Below are 20,165 nucleotides of genomic sequence, written 5' to 3' on the forward strand. Positions count from 1 at the left end.
AAGAGGGAATAATTTTTTTTACAAGAGAGGAAATAGTTCATCCATCTATAATGCCCTCCTGCTGGTGCAGCCTCTTCTTCTTCTTCTTCTTCTTCTTCTTCTTCTTCTTCTTCTTCTTCTTCTTCTTCTTCTTCTTCTTCTTCTTCTTCTTCTTCTTCTTCTTCTTCTTCTTCTTCTTGTTCTCATTTTCTCTGGGAGACGGCTTCGCAACAAGCTCTTTGGACCTTGCAGCTATCTCGAAACTCACACGGGCATCGAGGGCAGCATATTTTATCCGCTCGTACGTCAAGGGATAATTATCCCATCTAGACGGCCTTAATGCCACCGTCTCGTCACCCTTCTGAAGATTTGTACCGAGCACAAAATTTGCTACATCGAATAGGGATGGTGTCTGTTTATCACAATCTTCTACATGAATTTTGATTCTGGTTTGTAGGTCAGCGATGCTTTTCAAATCAAGGTTTTACGGCTCCAACTTCTGTTTGTTCCCTTCGATGGCTGCCCCACAGAAGTATGCGTCCTCCCGAGACAAGAAATCGTGAAGCTCACCTGGTATGGAGGGCGAGTGTATGATGTGGTACACCAAAATATCATCTTCGAGGCACAGCTGAAGGACGGCGGCGCGTTGGTTCCTCCCAGTGGCACGCTCCGTGTACTCTGCGTCGAGATCGATGACCCTTGTCTCTACCTTTTCGAGGGAGTTGGATACATTGTTGATCCACTACCGAACAACCCTTGGGTGGACGGTGACGGTGGCAACTATGCTCAACGAGCCTTCGACGAGGACATGTTGGACGCTAAAAACCTGCATCTCGATCTCTTTCGCCATTTGGAACCGCTGGAACGGAGGGCTATGGTTTGGAGAATTAGGATTAGATGGCTAGTCTAACTATTGTAGTAGATGATTATTTAAAGAGGTTAAAACAATGTGAATGCAGTGGGGTTTGGATGCAAATGTAGACGAAGGGGAGGTGAAGAAGCTGAGGAAAATCGGCTCCTGATGGAGAAGTAAACGAGAGAAGTGGCATGCAGGCAGTTGATTAGATGGCTAGGTAGACTAAACGAAAAGGCTATGCGGGTAGACTGATGAGTCGTACCTGTTCGTGTACGTGCCCATCCTTCCTGATAGGTGGAACCTATGCAAACAGATAAAAAAATGTGTCGTTGCTGGTTCAGATCGATATTGGCGCGTGCGTGGGAGACACAACATTCTCTGGTTAAGGAATACCCCCTCCGTTTAGGTGAGTAAGTCACCTTATGAAAATCAGGTTTTCCCAAAACCTTTAGGCGTGGAGCATTAACTTCCTGCTCGATCCCCTCCCAACCTCGTTAGCCAGCGTTCTCTTCCTCTGCTGCCATGTTTTACCATTCCATTTTTCCTCTTCTCAAGTGTGGAACAATCTGCATGCCGTCCTTGATGCACCAGAACGACCACTACATGCATCGCGGCAGGGCGTTGATTGGGCCTGCTTGGAGAGCTGAAAAGGCATCCTTATAACTACGTATTAGTTGCCGATTTTGCTTCCATTTGTAATAGTGCCATGGTTGGAAGTTTTGCTCGTCCTGATGCTCTTTCTCGTCCAATCTACAGCCACCTAGGTTGCACTCACCTCGACGGAGGGAGTACACGGTTATCCTCATCAAAGGCCCATCTTCGCGCTTCCGCATGCACGAGAATTTGGTTCTGCTCGCAATATGGTTGATACCTGAAGGATGAAGTGAACATGCATGCTAGCACAGGAGACCTATTTCCGCTATACAATATTGGAGTACTCATGTTCCTACTAGTAGTAGTAGTACAACTGTGGTACACTTGATGGTCAAAATACTATTCATTCGATCCTCACAGTGAAGTGACAACACCCTACGCCTAACACTAGTCCAGGCGGTGTGTTCGGGTTACCAAAGTCAGCCTCACCCTGTGCACTGTGCAGTTTGTCACCGTCACTGTACAACACATTGGTGCCTCGCCTCATCTCCCTCTCCCTCCCATAGCACCACTCCATCTCCATCTCCTTCTCCGTCTCCATCTCCATCTGACCGTGCCCCCATGTACCATCGCCTCGCTCGCCTCCCCCAGTACCACTATTCCCTCGCTAGCCGCTCCAACACCGACAGCCTTCTCCCCTGTAAATCAAGCCCCCAAAACCCCCCACCTTCCAAACTCCACCATGGACATCCTCGACCTCTGTTGTTCGTGTATGGATATGTTGAGCGCCCTACGACTGGCTGCATGCTCGAGGGACATGCACACGGCCATCGTCGAAGCGAGGCCTAAGATTTTCAAGACACCCTGCTTGCTACTATCTGGTCTTGCGAGATTGGCTCACCATGATATGGAGGCGTACATGATGCCCCTCGACTTCAATCCGATCTCCATTAGCCAAAACTTCTTTGCAGGTATGTAGTGGGTCGCCGTACATCATTTCCCTTGACTTCGATCCGATCACCATCGCCTGAAACTTCTTGGCAGGTATGTACTGGGTCGGCATGAACTCCTACTGGGTGTCTGCTTTCAGATAAGACGGTAAAAAGTTGGTGCTCGTGAACTTATAGACCTCCCATGAGATTATCCTTCCTCCGTTGGATTATATAGAGTTTTACCATCACGGTCCAAGTCATCCAGATTACCATGTCAGTTGGACGGACCTTGTTTTCCAGAAGATTGTAATCTGCCAAGTGCCCACACGACATGCGAATTACGTAGACTTCAAGCTAATTGCCTTGTTCGACCGTGGACTCGCCTATCTTTACGCCGGTGCCTTCTTTAGCCGGAGACAACTCAGCTCGCAGTGGATCATCGTCAAAGCTGATACACACTTCTGTGATGCTATTGAACTCAATGGCATCATCTACGCGATCGACAAAGCAGATGGCACCATGTATTGCTGGGACGGCGCGTGTAAGTTGTTTCCATCTCATGTTAATGATGACACCATGACACTGTTTGATCTTTTTGTGATGATTGGCATTTCCCTGTTTGAGCAGAATTTGAGTAGAACTATGGCAATGTATTAGAGACGCTGTAAATCAACTATATTTGGAATGAGTTAATTCATGCGATTGTGACCATGTCATTACAGCCAATTTGCACCCTGAATAATCAAACGGTTAGGAATATATGGATATTATCCTTATTTTACAGTAATCTATGTACTACTACTAAATATGAGTGTGTATAAATGGCCATGTTAGTTTCCTCATTTTCATGATGTAGAAACATGCACATCACTGTTGGTTTCATCTAACCATACATTAGGGAAGTAAATATGCATATGGAGAACTCTATATTTGGAAGTAGTGAAATCCTGCAATGCTCACCATGTGTACATACCTATATTCGCCCTTCAACAAGCAATGTCTAGAATAATATCCTCACAAAAATTTTGCCCACAGAACACGAGTAGATAAAAATGCATGGTCTGTTAGTTACCTTGGAGAATTTGTTTGTGAGGACAGAACATGATTACATAACATGCATGACATGAGTATAACCATGCATGGCACTTATATATTTTTGAACCCAGTATACATTTCCCTGTATTTTCCTCCCAGTTCCAACAGGGACATATCAATGTTGTTTCTTGCATTATCCTACTCATACTCTCAACAATGTTGATCTTACATTAACAATGCCTGTCCTTTTTGATATGATGCAGTGTCCCTACAGTTACTGCCCTGTGTAATCACACCACCTTTGCCGAAAACAGGGAAGCACAACTGGTTCCTCGCTCGATCAGACGACGGCAGAAGACTGATGATCATTCGGACACATGAGACGGAAAAGTTATATTGCAAAAACCCCACTGTATACAAGCACCGTGAAATACATGAGTATCCGGACAATGGTTGTTATGTCTATGAGCAGGATACCAGCTTTTTGGGGCGTTCAGGATTTTTTAGTTGGAGGCGGGTAAACAACCTTGGTTCACACTCTCTGTTTCTTGGACTCAATTATTAGATTAACCAGGAGATCACCGTTGGCAAGGACCTTGATGGCAGAGAGGCTCTGTTTTCTATGGAAAACTGTGTCTACATGGCGAGGTCTAGGAGTTCGGGAGCAAACTCCCCTGATTGCCAATGATACAACCTGCAGCCAAAAGAAGGTGAGAATGACAAAGGCATCCAGATTAACTTTGATCCTTGGATGTCTCAATTATGACAGGCAGTGATGTGGTTCAAGCCTTCAGGTTGATATGTAATTGGGCTGTTGCATCGAAAGGGTGGAGTACTGGTGTCTCCGGATCACTGGTCGCTGAAGCGGGGCTGCAAATTATGATGGTGTTGGATCAACTCTTCGAATGAATTTGTTGTCTTTGATGCTGGTTCTGGATGGGTAGTTCTTTCTTTTGTTATGCATATTCCTTGTCATTTGGTCATCCTTGTCTATGTCACTCTTACTATGTAATAGTTGCTTCTGTTTAGAATGTCATTCTCGTCTGGATCACGAGAGTCTGAGCGCTACAGATGGGTGCGTTTTGGTGGTGTAGCAAGACTTCTTATGAACTATCATGTCTTGCTGTTTATGTTAGTAGTAGTCACTATTCAGTGTTTGAATGTTGTATATATCATTGTTTCGAACTGTTTATTGTCTCGAACTAGTGGTGGGCTAAATGAGGGCATCACCATTCTCCAGTGTTCAGAGTATATCTCCTTTTTTCAAGTTATATAATTTGAGCTCAGTGTCTTTTCGATGATGTACACTTGTTTGGGCCAGTGAGGTGTCGTTGAATATGGGCCGAGTAGTAACGTAATGCCAAACAGGTCAATTATGACTCTCAGGCCGGGCTCTCAAAAGATCCTAAAAAAGGCCGGGCTCTCCAAAAAAAAAGAATAAGGACTCTTAGGCCGACATGTGGGCGCCACCGGTGTTTTCGTGCGCTTGCACACCGAGAGCATATTGGCGCGTGCTCGAAATTCATGCTACCTTTTCATCCCCAGTCTCCCGCCCCTCCTCCACCTCTGGAATCTCGATTCCTACTCCAGTTCCCCCAAATCCCCCTCCTGTACTCCCTGTACTCAAGCGCACTATCATGGCGCCGGTCAACGCGGATCTCTGAGCCGGAGATCCTGAGGTCCGTCCTGCCTTCGGTCGCTGCATGTTGTCGCTCAACAGTGGCATGGCGGCGTTTGATGACCAGTTTGCTGGCAAAGTGCTGATGGTAACCATCAAGGGCGACCGACCTCCCGTCTCGCTGGACGACCTTGTCAAAGCTCTTGGCATTGCCCATGGCATCCAAATAAGTGACTTGCTCGTTGAAGTCTGTCCGCCACCGGCTGATTTCTTTGTCAGGTTCCGGACAACTTTCAACGGCAGCCGTGTGTTTGAATCTTCCCGGCGTTTGTTCTGCGATGGCGCGCTGGTGAGCTTTGATCGGTGGCACCCAGGATGGGGCTCGGTGCCCTCTGAGCTTGAGTTTTTAACAAAGCTTACCTTCCACGGCATGCCTCGACATGCTTGGAACGGCGAGTCCATGAATGAGCTTATCAACGACCTTGGAGGTGAGCTCGTAAGTATGTTTGTTCCTCGAGACAGCTAGGCTCTGACGGTTATGGCGTGGATGAAGAAGCCTTCCACCACACCGAAGGTGATTGGTGTTGAGATACCGGTGCAGGAACCGGAGTTGTACTATTCGTTGCCACCAAGGCCGCCGCAGACCATGTTAGGGATGTACCTGTATCGAGTGTTCGTGCATGTCGAAGAAGTGGTCAATCCATCAATCGAAGTCCTACCGCCGCCGCTGGTGCCAGGGTCCGTCGACAACGTCCATTACAGGAGTCAACGTCAGACTTTCCCTGTGTTGCTCGGAACGATGGATGGCACAGGGCCTACTCCATCGCGCGGCGGAGGCTAGTGCTTCTTCGGGAGAAGAGGCAGGGCTGGTTACCTGGATGTGCTCTAATTTGAGGTAACAACTGAATCTTGTCAGATACTAGTTAAATCTGAGCTATGGGTGTGAAGCACTGATATGCCAATACATTTGATTGTGACCTGTTCTAATTTTGTACCTGAACTTTTTTTAGAAAGGGTTGTATGTCAACTTAATGTGCTAGCAGAACTTATTGTGTTGTCTGTCTGTTTTATTTGCACATCATTCAAGATATTTCCCCGTCATTGATAAAGACGATGAACCGTTATGTATGACTTCGTTGGTTTCAACATAGCCCTACCCGTAGTGATTCACTGCTTCCATCCTGATTGTGCCGCCTGCATGAAATTTTTGTATGCAAGTTCAGTGTGCTATGATGTTCTATATGATTGTGCCAACTATATAAGTTTTTACTAAGCATCAGCAATGCATATGGCTGAAAGATGTATTTACGAGCATCGACCGATGGGTCTCTCTCTCTCTCTCTCTCTCTCACACACACACACACACGCACACACGCACACACGCACAAGTGGGACCCGTTGAATTATTTATTTGCTCGTGACAGCTTTTAATTAGGTTCCACTGTAATCTAGCTTTTTTTCTTAAGTTATTAATTGAGCTTAGTGACTTCAAAAAGTTGTACAGAAGCCTTGTTTGGGCCTTTCCGGCGTCACTGAATGTGGGCTGAGTAGCCATGTTAGGTTGTACTGTACTACACAGGCCTTTTTTTCAACATCAGCAATGCAACTAGGCTGGCAGTTGTACACAATATCCGGGTCAACTTGTTATTCTCCGCCCCGCTGGGCTGCAAACTTTCATAGGACGTATGCATTAGGCTTAACAAGAAAATGTACTTTAACAAATAATAAATGTGATGTAATTATAATAACTAGGCAGTAACTATGCACCAAATGCGTAATTAGTTTATAAAATATATTATTTTTGGAATTTGAAAATTTTAATTTCATTACTTGTTGCGCGCGCAATATTTCATTGGATTTTAACGTAATACAACTTTATTTTGAGATTATATTTAACCTGGCTAGAATTTTGGATAAAATTATTTCGGATCCCATCAAAATGTGGGAATTTTTTTGAATTCTATTTTGAGGGGTTGTTTGAAATTATTAATCGTTGTCCTAGCTAGAAGTTGGGTTGTACTTTTAACAAACTGTAAATGGGCTGTAGTAAATTCCATTAGAATTAAAAAATGGGTTGTACATTCTTACAAATCGCAAATGGGCTATATGTTCTCTGCCAAATCCAAGCTGTGGGCCTACTAAGTTGACGCTACCAAGGGCTTTGTCAACTTAGTCAATATAAACGATTCTAGCTGCAGTGACCGTACGATGTCCATCCAACGGTCGTAGTGCTTCTTCAACCTCTGGTCTTCTTGCTCCAGCCACCCAAAGCAACGCCGGTCGTGTCGCGTGCTCCTGCCTCCCGTGGCCGGCTGTGATGCCGCGGAGGCCTCACCGCCCCGTACTACTCCCACCGCTGGCCAGGCCATCACTCTACTCACCCACACCCCCTGTTATTCTGCGGCGGCGACAACCTCACACCGTAGTCAAACCAGTGAACCCTCGTACTCCTCTCCGCGTGGGCTTCCACTGCTGCGTCTTCCCCGGCTCCGCGTCGTCCCCTTAGTAGGCCTCACCGTCGTCCACCGCCCTGGTGCTCTCGACGCGGCGTGGTCAACGTGGTCAACAACTGACTTCCATCAGAAGAGTACTGTACATGGAGAGGCTGACAGCTGGGTCCACAGCGGCCGCAAGGAAGTGCCTCCTTATTATGCGCAAAATAATTATTCCTCCACCTGACAGCAGGGACCCACCGGACGGGCCACCTTATTTCACGAAAAAAAAACGTTTCCCCCCTGACTGCTGGGACCCACCAGACGGGCCACCGTATTTCGCGAAAAAACGTCCCCCCCGCTGTCAGCTCGGACCCATTGGAAGTGCCTCCTTATTACGCACAAAAAAATGAATACTCCCCCTGCTGGCTGGGACCCACCTTGGCGGGAGGCTGACTTGTGGGCCTACTAAGTTGACGGGGAGGGAGAGCTTTGTCAACTTAGTCAAAATAAACGATTCTAGCTCCAGTGACCGTACAATGTCCATCCAACAGCCGTAGTGCTTCTTCAACCTCTGGTCTTCTTGTTCAAGCCGCCCAAAGCAGCGCCCGTCGTGCCGCATGCTCCTGCCTCCCGTGGCCGGCTGTGCTGCCACGGAGGCCCCACCGGCCGCTACTATTCCCACTGCTGGCCAGGCCCTGCGGCGACGGCAGCCTCACACCGTAGCCGAACCAGTGAACCCTCGTACTCCTCTCCGCGTGGGCTTCCACTGCTGCGTCTTCCCTGGCTCCGCGTCGTCCCCTTCCTAAGCCTCACCGTCGTCCACTGCCCTGGTGCTCTCGGCGCGGCGTGGTCAACATGGTCAAGGAACGACTTCCATCAGACGTGGACTGTATGTGGAGAGGCTGATAGCTGGGTCCACGACCGCAGCAAGGAAGTGCCTCCTTATTACGCGGAAAATAATGATTCCTCCACCTGATAGCAGGGACCCACCGGATGGGCCACCGTATTTTGTGAAAAAAAAACGTTTCCCCCCTGACTGCTGGGACCTACCAGCTACATCTTTGCACGCAAGGAAGTGCGTCCATATTACGGGCAAAAAAAATGATTCGCCCCCTGACTGCTGGGACCCACCAGCTACATCTTCGCATGCAAGGAAGTGCGTCCGAAAAAAACGATTCGCCCCCTGACTGCTGGGACCCACCAGCTACATCTTCGCACGCAAGGAATTGCCTGACAATCGGGACCCACCTTGTCGAAGCATACGTAGCATTGTCATTCTGGTCGCGAACGTGTACGTACATATTGGTCTATGTAGAGGCCCGCACGTGTCGTTGTAGAGGCGCACACGTAGCATGTACACGTACGTAAAACGGCCAGGGTGCAAGAAAGTAAATACGACCACGTACGTACAAACGGGCGGGGTCTCGAATGCCTACTCGCGCATACGTACGGCCAGGGCTCGTGTACATGGCTGTGTCGGAATGGAGAAACTGCATCATCGTCGTGTTCATGGGGAGGCAACAGAATGCGTCGTGGTCCTGGGGAGGCAATGGAATGCGTCGTGTTCATCGGGAGGCAACGGAACGCGTGGGAGCCAACCGGCTGGGACGAAACAGACTATGGAAACAAGGCCTGGCATACCGCAGAACAGAGGAAATGGCCTTGTGTTCGACCGACCACGTTCAAAACGGGATCCTGTTCATCGGGAGGGGTCTAGCATACCGCAAAACGGAGAAACAGACTTGTCTGTGATTAAAGTTTTTACAGATTAGTCCCTAATGTTAAAACGGTCACTACTTTTCGCTCGTTTTTTCAAATCCAACGAAACCAACGCCTACTTCTTCGTTATGATCCCCTTATCCAGATAACAAACTTAAACATGTTTTTGAAAGTTTAAAATTTGAATTTCAAACAGTTTAGTATTTGAACTTCGTTTGATCATAACTTGAGTTTTATAACTCCGATTTAGACGATTCTTTTTGCAAATCGAAGCTCTTGACCTAAACTTTCTGATAAAGCCAAATTCACTTAATTTTGGTACTATTAGAAATTGTTTTCTGCTGGAAGAGTTATTTGCTTGGTTTTGAAGTTCTCCGAATTGTTTTCTTCGTTCTTTCCAATGCTTTTGAGTGATTGCTTATGTGTGGTTACTATTGCTTGCTTACGATAGATTGAACGGAGTGTGATGAATAGAACCATCAGGAGTTGAGTGCGAAGGTTCTTCATCAACAGTACAGGCAAGTTCACACTTTGATCATATCCCATTTAGACCCAGTTTTTATGCATTAGTTTCACCCTTAAACATTGCATGGTTAGGAATTGATAACATGTGGGTATTGGAAAGTAGTTGATGAGGTAGGAACCTATTGTCCTGCATTCAAACCTTGGGAGTTACTTTTACATTTGCTTATACTGCTATGCTATGCTCGTAGACGTGGTTTGGTTTGAGTGATTCATGACAGATGCGAGAGTTATTATTAATGGTTAACTTAAGGTGGCTACTTTAATACACATCTGGGTGGATTGGTTGGGGCACCCTAGAGTACCCAGTGGTTTGACCGGGCGCCTGGAGAACCCAGTGCTTGCCCAAGGGAATCCCAGAGTACCCGTGTGATTACCCTATGGAATGCCACCCAGGCTCAAAGGGATCATAAGATTATTCATGCTAGAAACTTTCGTGTGCAGCCACAAGCCAGTATGGGCTCTAGCATAGTTGAGTAAGTAGCGTGAGCTCTTGAAGAGGTGGACTAGCAGATGTAGGGGGACTGTAGGTGTACCGGTCCGCCCAGAGTAGAGAGTAGATGCTTCTGAAAGACTGTGTCTCGGTCATCCGTTTCTCAAACACCTTGTAGTGCGAGAAATCCAACGGAGGAGATCGAGTCTTATGGGGAAAGTGCGCAAACCTCTATAGAGTGTACAAACTAATCATTATTAGCCGCATCCCCGGTTATGGACATCTTGAGTATCTGGTTCTTGGATTATCATGTTGATCTCGTCACGTTACTTAAATAATTTGTTGGGTTGATGATTATTAATTTGGGATTGAGTTCGAAGAACCTTCTCAATATTTTCGACAAACTTTGTAGTTAAATAAAATATATTTCTTTGTTGTAGGGAAAAACTGGCTTTATGCAAAAATAAAGTTAGAGCTTTCCACCAGCCAAATATGCGTGTGGTGATAGCTATTGTTCATCATTTATCCTAAGGTGTGAATTTGCCAGTACATTCAATGCATTGACCTACATGGCTGCAACGTCTCATGTTGCAGGATTTCTTACGACGAGTAAGTGATACGTTAGGGTTACAATTTCTACACTCAATTTTGCCGTTGGTATTGATGGGAATCCACAACTTTGTTGTTTCTTCCGCTATATGAATTGAGGTAATAGTATTTACGTTACTTTATATGTGATTTACCTCTGTTATAAATCCTCGAGTATTGTGTGTGTCAGCATACCGATCCAGGGATGATACTTAAGCACAGAGACTTGACCGTCTAAGGTCGGGTTGCTACAAGATGGTATTAGAGCACATGTTGACTATAGGACGTGACCCTAGAGACTAGCAAGCCCATAGGAAAGATTTTCTCTACTGCTTTATTTTCAAAAAGATCTCTTACCTCTCTTCTCTTCTGAGCTTATTCCAAATATTCCCTTTAGTGAGACTATACCCTTTCCCCTTTTGACCACATGAAGATTCGGCTGATGAGAACACTCCAAGGAGTACAAGATATCGGACAACTAAGACTACCTTCAAATAAAGAGGATTTTTACCATGCATTACAATGATGGAAACTACAACAGTTGAAGACTCCGAAGACTAGGAGAATTTGAAGGCTTTGTAGAATTTCCTGATTGGTATGACTTAGGAAGGTTACCTTATAGAACTTTTCCGACTATTGAAGCTGTCAATACCCGAGATCAAGGTGTGTCAGAGAAAGACCGAAACATGGAGCGTGAAAACTAAAGTTTGACAAGAAAACCCCAAGGATGGAGATATGAACTAAGGAATGATAGCTCATGGCAATGACAAGGACAAAAACACAGTTATCCATGATGCTATCGCCCGCTTGTGCCATGCTGAGTTAAGCATACATTTCCTCGGAAGGATTGGATGGTAGAAGGCTAATGCCTATTGCCTTGACGAACGAGCGAAAGACGAAGTTTTAAGCTTAGCTGGTGTATCACCAGAATCTGGAGTATTATATCAAGAAGTTTAGGGTGGAACTTTAGGAAGTCATATTTGACAAGGAGGCAGTTCGTGAAGAACTCAGGACCCAGAAGCTGAAAATAGCCAGGATGGAGGAGCAAAACCTTGAGATACCGGAGATTCGTCAGTAACTGAAGGATAGTAGGACCATGGTTCATGCCAAGGATGTTGAAACCCAAAAGTTTGGAACGCAACTCCAGAATATTAAAGGATGTCATGAGAGACTTTGTGTCAACAGAGATGATTTGGCAAAAGAACAAGCACGATCGGAAGAAGCCATCGGAGACATGAGCAAGACTTGAAGAGTTTGCGACTTTGAAGATTTATTGACCTTTAGAAGACCAAACCCCTGTTATATACTTACGTTAGATGCGTCGATTGTGAGCTGTCTTTTGTTTTATGTTTTTCCGACAACCACAAAATAAAACGCCCTTTCCAAAACTATTGTTTGTATTGTGTGTATCCCTCTCTATGTCTCTTATCTCACCCCAAAACCCTTGGAACCAATAGAGGATGAATGGAGATGAGCTCATATTTTCTGGACCAATGACTCAATTGGAGACAGACCGATGGATTCAGAACATGGAAGATCGTATGGAGAATAACCCTATAGTCGGAAAGGATATGACCCAACATGCTCTTCAGTGCTTCGAAAGAGGTGCTGCTACTTGGTGGAGGATGTACCAAACCATCAATGGATGGCAAGGAGTAACCACTTGGAAGGAATTTAAGTTTACTTTGCTAAAGTCTCGTCTTGTGTTCCCGAATTTGAATCCTTATGGAAATGATATGAATAAACTCTGTGCATGCAAGCTTTGTGGAGAAATAGGACACAACCATAAGGAGCACAAGGGCGAATGCCCTAATTGTGAAGGAAGTCACCCAGCTGAAGAATGCCCAACTAGGCAGATTACTTGTTTCTTCTGTGAAGGGACTACCCACTACCCTGCTCAGTGTCACATCTACCCCATGGTACAAAGAACCATCTAGCAGAAGAAAGCAGCAATGAAAGGAGCCCTCATGGAAATTTTAGAAGAACCTGCGATGAAGGAAGAGGTGGAGGACACACCCAAAGAAGACCCAATTAAAACATGCACTAAGTCATGCTATTCATGTGGAGAAGAAGGACACATCTCCCAAAATTGTCTGAATGGGGATCTAGTAGAATTCCCGACAGAGGAAGTAGAGTATGACCCATAGGAAATAGAAGCCCTGATTGGAACGAAAAAGTCGAGGAAGAGAAGTATATTGGATTCCAGGAAGGACCCGAGTCATATCACCTGTTTCAGGTCCAAGGAGTCAGGGCACTACTTCAGCGGTTTCCCAAAAAGGAAACCTCGATACTTGTGACAAGTGATATGTTTTCGTTGTAATGAAGCAGGGAACTTTGCCAGAGATTGCCCCAAAGAGAAGGAGACTTGTGATGAATAGTTGAGTTAGCAACAAAAGAAATATAATAAAAGTAGTGGGAACATTTCTTTTTATATTGAGGTGTTGAGTTGAAGTATGTAACGGAAATGCAGGAGATTGTAATAATTTGGAAACCAATAAAGTTAGCATCGTTGGTACTTATTTGGATCTTATGAGTTGTTACTCTATGAAGAAAGATTTTGACGAATTTCGAGGATATGAGAAATATGGTCTATGGAAGAATTGGAGCATTTTAAGGGTGGTAGTACCCTGTGAGGACCCTTGACCCCTGGAAAAGATAATGATATTCCACGGAGTGGACTACAGATAAAATAAGTATGATTTTTATCTTGATATGTGGGATATCCCAAGAATATGAAGGATGGAGTACTATTGGATATAAAGGAGGTAGACTGTTGGTAGTATGTGGCAATTGTAACTCCATGATGAGTATGAGTAATCACATCTTAGTTTGGTACCAATAGAAGGAAGGGAGACAGTACAACTGGATGGATTTAAGAATGCTAGGAAATTGGATGTTGGAATAATGATCGGTTGTCCCGAGGATGATTTCAAGGTTTGCAAGTGATGAGATGGGCCATAACCCACAGGCCCTAGGAACTGCCAAGAAGCAAGCTCACTCGTACTGAAGGAAAAACCCTGGAAGAAGATACGACTTTATCAACAGACAATTTTATAGGAGCAACACAAAACCTGAGAGTTGTCAAGGAACGGTAGTTGTTTGCCTGGCTTGCAGAATCGATGGATTATCCGAACTTGGTTCGTTGACAAGAGAAATTCTGCAATGCTTGTGCGGATGACCGAGAGTTAGAATGCGAGATTCGCTAAACCATATACAAGGTAATGATTTGGGTGCGGGATGGATTGATCACCATACCGACTTACTCTTATTATTCTCCTTGCTATATGGGATGGAAAATCTGAGTGACTTACCTATAGTAGAGGGATGATGATCAAAACCTTGTTCAAACCTTTGGATGGTACGGCGTTTTTCCCTTGTACTAGGCAGCTGTTGCCAAACGTAGGATATACGGTGAGAATGAAGCCCAGACCCACTTCCTGCAGGAGAAACCATAAATTATTGACCACCAGGAGATATCAATAGTTGTTTAGTATTGACGCCAGAGGCCAGACCCATCAGCTAAGAAGATCCATTCTCAGAAGAACCTTACCAAGTCAAAAGGACAGAATAATTGAGGAAAAAGGTTATGCCACTATCGGAACAACCCAGAGGAGGAATTAATCCTGAAGATATGAGAAGATCGACACTATCAACAATAAGGTTGGAGTCTGTGAGTTTTGATGGAACCGTAACCATGTTTCTAAGGGTGGTAGCACCCCAGACCCCGGTGATGATTGATGGATTTTGAGAAGACCCCGACCCTAACCTATTTCTTTCTAGCCTCTCCGAATCTCGAGGACGAGATTCATTTTAAGGGTGGTAGGTTTGTAACATCCCAAAATTCTAAATTTTGGAATGTTATGTTAAATAGATAGTTTTGATTGTTTGTTTGATTGTTGTGTGACTGATTGAGTGAAATTTGAAACTTTTGAAAGTTAAATGAGAGGCAATAAAAGGACTTTCCCAAACTTTCATTTTTGCGTTTATGATCTCCATGAATTCAAATTCTTTTTAGATACCAAACCCTAGAGAGAAGATGACATGACTTCTTCCATGAAGAGGGTTCTGAAAATATTTGAATTTCATTTGGAACTATTTTCAAATTCAGAAACTTTAAGCAACTCAATGATTTTCATGAGAGAAGATAAAATGACTTCTTCAAAACCTATGAGATATGAGTTGGGAGTTTAAAAGAAATCCAATTTAAAGTCCCTTTGAAAATTATTTTCAATTTGGACTTATTTGGGTTTTATTCAAATTATTTTTCTCCAAAAATAAAATATAGAAATTAGGGTAAAATGATTCCCTACAATAAGAAAATGGAGAGAAATAAATTTGAAATCATTTTGGTATTTTTAAAATGATTTTATTGGATTTTATTGCACTAGTAGCACTCTTTGCTTTATTTGAATTTTTGTGGATTTTATTTGATGCTAGAAAAATGTTCATCTTGTAGGAAATCTTTTTCTAAAAATTTCAATATATTATATGCCTATAGTATATTTTTAGTTTATTTGGTTTTTTTCTTCTTCTTTAAAAAAATGTTAAAAAAAATTCTCTCTCCGCCGACTGGGCCGGCCCAGCTAGTAGGCCGCGGCCCAGCCCACCGACCGCGCCCATCTCCGCCTCCCACACGACGTCCTCCACGACGCCGCCGCCGACCTCGACGGCCGTGCCGCCCCTGGCCTCCTCCTGCCCCCTCCTCCACGCCTCGGAGCCGCCTCTTCCCGCCTATATAAAGCCATGCCCCGCCGCCTTCTTCCCCTCCTCTCTCTCCCCTCACGCCACCGCCCTTGTGCCGCATCCCGCCACCGCTGGCTAGATCCGCCACCTCCGTTGCGCCTCGCTCCACCGCCGCCTACGCCCGCCGCCACCACCCCCTTCAGACTCCTCTCGCCGCGCCGCCCCTCCCGGGCCCCTTCGCCGCCTTGTTGGATGATCGGAGCCGCCGCCCCGGCCGAACCCGTGCCGCCGCCGCCGTCCCGTATTGCCGTTGACTGCCGCCGCCGCTGCGGTAACTCCCCGTTCCTTCCTCGCCGTCAGATCTGGATCCAATGGACCAGATCGATTCTGTTTTTTAAAACGGTTTTCTTTAATTAGTGAACGCTCGTCAGATTCGATCTGGAACGAACAGTTTTTCGTTCGTTAGCGTTCGTTAGTGAACGTTCGTTAAATAGCCTTTTCATTTTATTTAATTTCTGCCAGGGACCCGCCTGTGATTAAAGTTTTTACAGATTAGTCCCTAATCTTAAAACGGCCATTACTTTTCACTCGTTTTTCCAAATCCAACGAAACCAACGCCTACTTCTTTGTTATGATCCCCTCTATCTAGATAAACAACTTAAACATGTTTTTGAAAGTTTAAAATTTGAATTTCAAACAGTTTAGTATTTGAACTTTGTTTGATCATAACTTGAGTTTTATAACTCCGATTTAGACGATTCTTTTTGCAAATCGGAGCTCTTGACCTAAACTTTCTTATAAGGCCAAATTCAATTAATTTTGGTACTGTTAGAAATTGTTTTCTGTTGCAAGAGTTATTTGCTTGGTTTTAAGGTTTTCCGAATTGTTTTCTTCGTTCTTTCCAATGCTTTTGAGTGATTGCTTATGTGTGGTTACTATTGCTTGCTTACGATAGATTGAACGGAGTGTGATGAATAGAACCATCAGGAGTTGAGTGCGAAGGTTCTTCATCAACAGTACAGGCAAGTTCACACTTTGATCATATCCCATTTATACCCAGTTTTTATGCATTAGTTTCACCCTTAAACATTGCATGGTTAGGAATTGATAACATGTGGGTATTGGAAAGTAGTTGATGAGGTAGGAACCTATTGTCCTGCATTCAAACCTTGGGAGTTACTTTTACATTTGCTTATACTGCTATGCTATGCTCGTAGACGTGGTTTGGTTTGAGTGATTCATGACAGATGCGAGAGTTATTATTAATGGTTAACTTAAGGTGGTTACTTTAATACACATCTGGATGGATTGGTTGGGGCACCCTGGAGTACCCAGTGGTTTGCCCGGGCACCTAGAGAACCTAGTGCTTGCCCAAGGGATTCCCGGAGGACCCGTGTGATTACCCTATGGAATGCCACCCAGGCTCAAGGGATCATAAGATTATTCATGCTAGAAACTTCTGTGTGCAGCCAAAAGCCATTATGGGCTCTGGCATTGTTGAGTAAATAGCGTGAGCTCTTGAAGAGGTGGACTAGCAGATGTAGGGGGGTTGTAGGTGTACCGGTCCACCTAGAGTAGAGAGTAAATGCTTCTGAAAGACTGTGTCTCGGTCATCCGTTTCTCAAACACCTTGTAGTGCGAGAAATCCAACGGAGGAGATCGAGTCTTGTGGTGAAAGTGCGCAAACCTCTGCAGAGTGTACAAACTAATTATGATTAGTTGCGTCCCCGGTTATGGACATCTTGAGTATTTGGTTCTTGGATTATCATGTTGATCTCGTCACGTTACTTAAATAATTTGTTGGGTTGATGATTATTAATTTGGGATTGAGTTGGAGGAACCTTCTCAATATTTTCGACAAACTTTGTGGTTAAATAAAATATATTCTTTTGTTGTAGGAAAAAACCGGCTTTATGCAAAAATAAACTTAGAGCTTTCCACCAGCCAAATATGCATGTAGTGATACCTATTGTTCATCATTTATCCTAAGGTGTGAATTTGCCAGTACATTTAATGTGCTGACCTACATGGCTGCAACGTCTCATGTTGCAGGATTTCTTACGACGAGTAAGTGATACGTTAGGGTTACGATTTCTACACTCAACCTTGTCGTTGGTGTTGATGGGAATCCACAACCTTGTTGTTTCTTCCGCTGTATGGATTGAGGTAATAGTATTTACGTTACTTTATACATGTAATTTACCTCTGTTATAAATCCTCGAGTAATGTGTGTGTCAGCATACCGATCCAGGGATGACACTTAAGCATAGAGACTTGACCATCTGAGGTTAGGTCGCTACAGCGAAGTACGCCGTGGTCGATGTCGAGTCAGGGTGGACAGTGTCAAGGAAGTCGCCATGGAGCCACATGCGCAAAGATGCGCCGAATTAGTCATGGGTGCATTGGTGTCAAGGTTGTGGTGCATCGGGGAGAAGATGATTTTGAGGCGTCGCGTCGGGTTTGCGAAACCCGGGGACACGTCATATACGAAGGCACGGATCGATGTTGCCAGCACCGGGCATGCATAGACAGACGAAGATGAAGTTGACGAAGTGCCGCACCAGGCTTGTCACGTCTGGGGACACGTCGTGGACGAAGGCACACATCGGTGTTGCCAGCACCTGGCATGCGTAGATGAGGGACCTGCACGAGTTGTACGCCATGTTGGGGGAGGGGGGGGGGGCTAGCAGAGGACTCAACGACGGTGGCGGCGCAAGTCAGCGCGGGGCCGATGTCGCCCGCGGTTGTCGGAGTAGATGAAGTGGTCGGGGAAGATGATGACGACGCTGGTGATGAGATGGTGTTGGTCGAAGATGAAGGGGGTGGACATCGGCGTCGGCGGCTACCGAGATAGCAGCGGTGGCGGCAGCCTGACGGCGGCTGCAACAACTATATTAGGAGCGAGGCGGCGGTGCTTGAAATCGGCAAGGAACCCGACAGCGTGAAGGAGACCAGCGCAGATGATGACGTCCCCGCGTCGAAGGAGGCGACGCGGCGTGTACCACATGGAAGTCGACGCACGGGGATGGTGGAGTGGACCACGCGCCGCTGCGCTACAGCCTGAAGAGGCGATGCAGTGGCAGCACGCGAGTCGGGGCGACAGTGGGAAGACCTCGGGGCGGTGGCGGGACCACGAGATGTTAGAAGGGAATAGAGAAGAGTTGGTGGAATTGATGATATTGCTTAAGCCTCGTAGGCGTATATATAGTGAGTACATAACCTTTTTGGAGTACAAGGCAAGGTAGAGCAAATCTTACGCTATCATATACTACCTAATTAATCACGATACTCAACACTTGGGGCTCATAAACTTGAAACTGTACAATCGCAGAGCACTCGATAGGGCATTTTGGGGACCGAGCTCCATGGAGGTCTTTATTTGATACATTTCGAATTCCAAAATTTCACTTTTAAAAAGTTTTATAAATAAATACACATGTATGCAATGATGTAATGTGTACGCGTGCAAAGTTTCAGGATGAAATACCTTGAATTGCGAGTTGCACAAAAAGACAAAATCATAGACTTTAAGGATGTTGTACATATGTTAAAAAGACTTAGATTTGTCTTTTTTGTGTAGCTCTCATTTTAGTGTATTAAGACCTGAAAATTTGAACACATGTTCATTATGCATCTAGGTATATGCGTGAACTTTTTTCAGAATTTTTTGAAGCAAAAAAAGTTGAATTTTGAATTTTTCAAATTAAGGCCTCCATGGAGCTTGATCTCCATTTGACATTTTTGACTCTCATCTATATTTATTTCTAAGAAAGTAAAATTAAGTCTATCTTTAGCTAACTGACCATGTGTATACTTAGATTGGAATGCCTAAATAGACATCTGGAGTTCTGGACAATGTAAAATGCAAATGCAACATAGAACACAAAATATATCAGAGTATAAGTTGTTAAAAAAAGAATATAAGTTGTTTTCTCACATAGAAAAAAAAAGAAAATTAGACAGGAAAGTTTGGTCCCTATAAAGTACCAAGCACATGGGGCGAGCAACCAGTAGGACAAAAGTTCAAACCACGGGGCTCCCCGTTCTTGTTTAGATTTTAATTTTAATTTGTACGGTCTTCAAAAGACATAATTAATATAGTTGTGCGTGTTAACCGTGAGCCATGCTTTGGTCTGGTGGGTATCCATGCTTGGCGGTAAGCAGGTGACTTTGGGTTCGGTCCACACTAGCCGCTTAATTTTTTTTTTGACGAATATTGTACGTAAATAAATAAAATGTAAGGGAGTTCTGCAAAAGAATGCTTTAAGACACTGGCAGGTGGGCCTACGCGGCGCTGGCACGCCATATGTGCATGCCATACGACTGAATACGTTAAGAAGCATCGTATTTGCAAGCCGAGACAAGTTAAATGACTACAATTCCGTATTTTGTAAGTTTTAGAACTAAGCTGAATACGACAATTGATGGAGATAACATATGTACCGGGGCAGGCGGCTGACGCTGGCGCCCTCGCCGGCCTCTGCCGGGCCGGCCAAGTCGCCGATGGCGGCCGAGTTGTCTGGTTCGAGGTTCTCATGCCTGGGATCGGAATCTGGGTCCTCCGGCGAGGAGGATGCGCCGGCTGTCGCTGTGCGGCTAGCACTAGAGGTGCTTGGGGATGATGTCGGAGGCGGAGAGTGGAGCACGGTGGCTCGCCGGAGGAAGAAGACGGAGGCCGAAATAATCCAGGAGTTCGGGAATGATGCGGGCTTCCCTATGCCAGCATCTCGTTTCTGGGAGCATCAATAGCCGGCATCACCCGCGGAGTCTT

The sequence above is a fragment of the Triticum aestivum genome, chromosome 6B, assembly GCF_018294505.1.
Source record: "Triticum aestivum cultivar Chinese Spring chromosome 6B, IWGSC CS RefSeq v2.1, whole genome shotgun sequence".
Lineage (NCBI taxonomy): Eukaryota > Viridiplantae > Streptophyta > Magnoliopsida > Poales > Poaceae > Triticum > Triticum aestivum.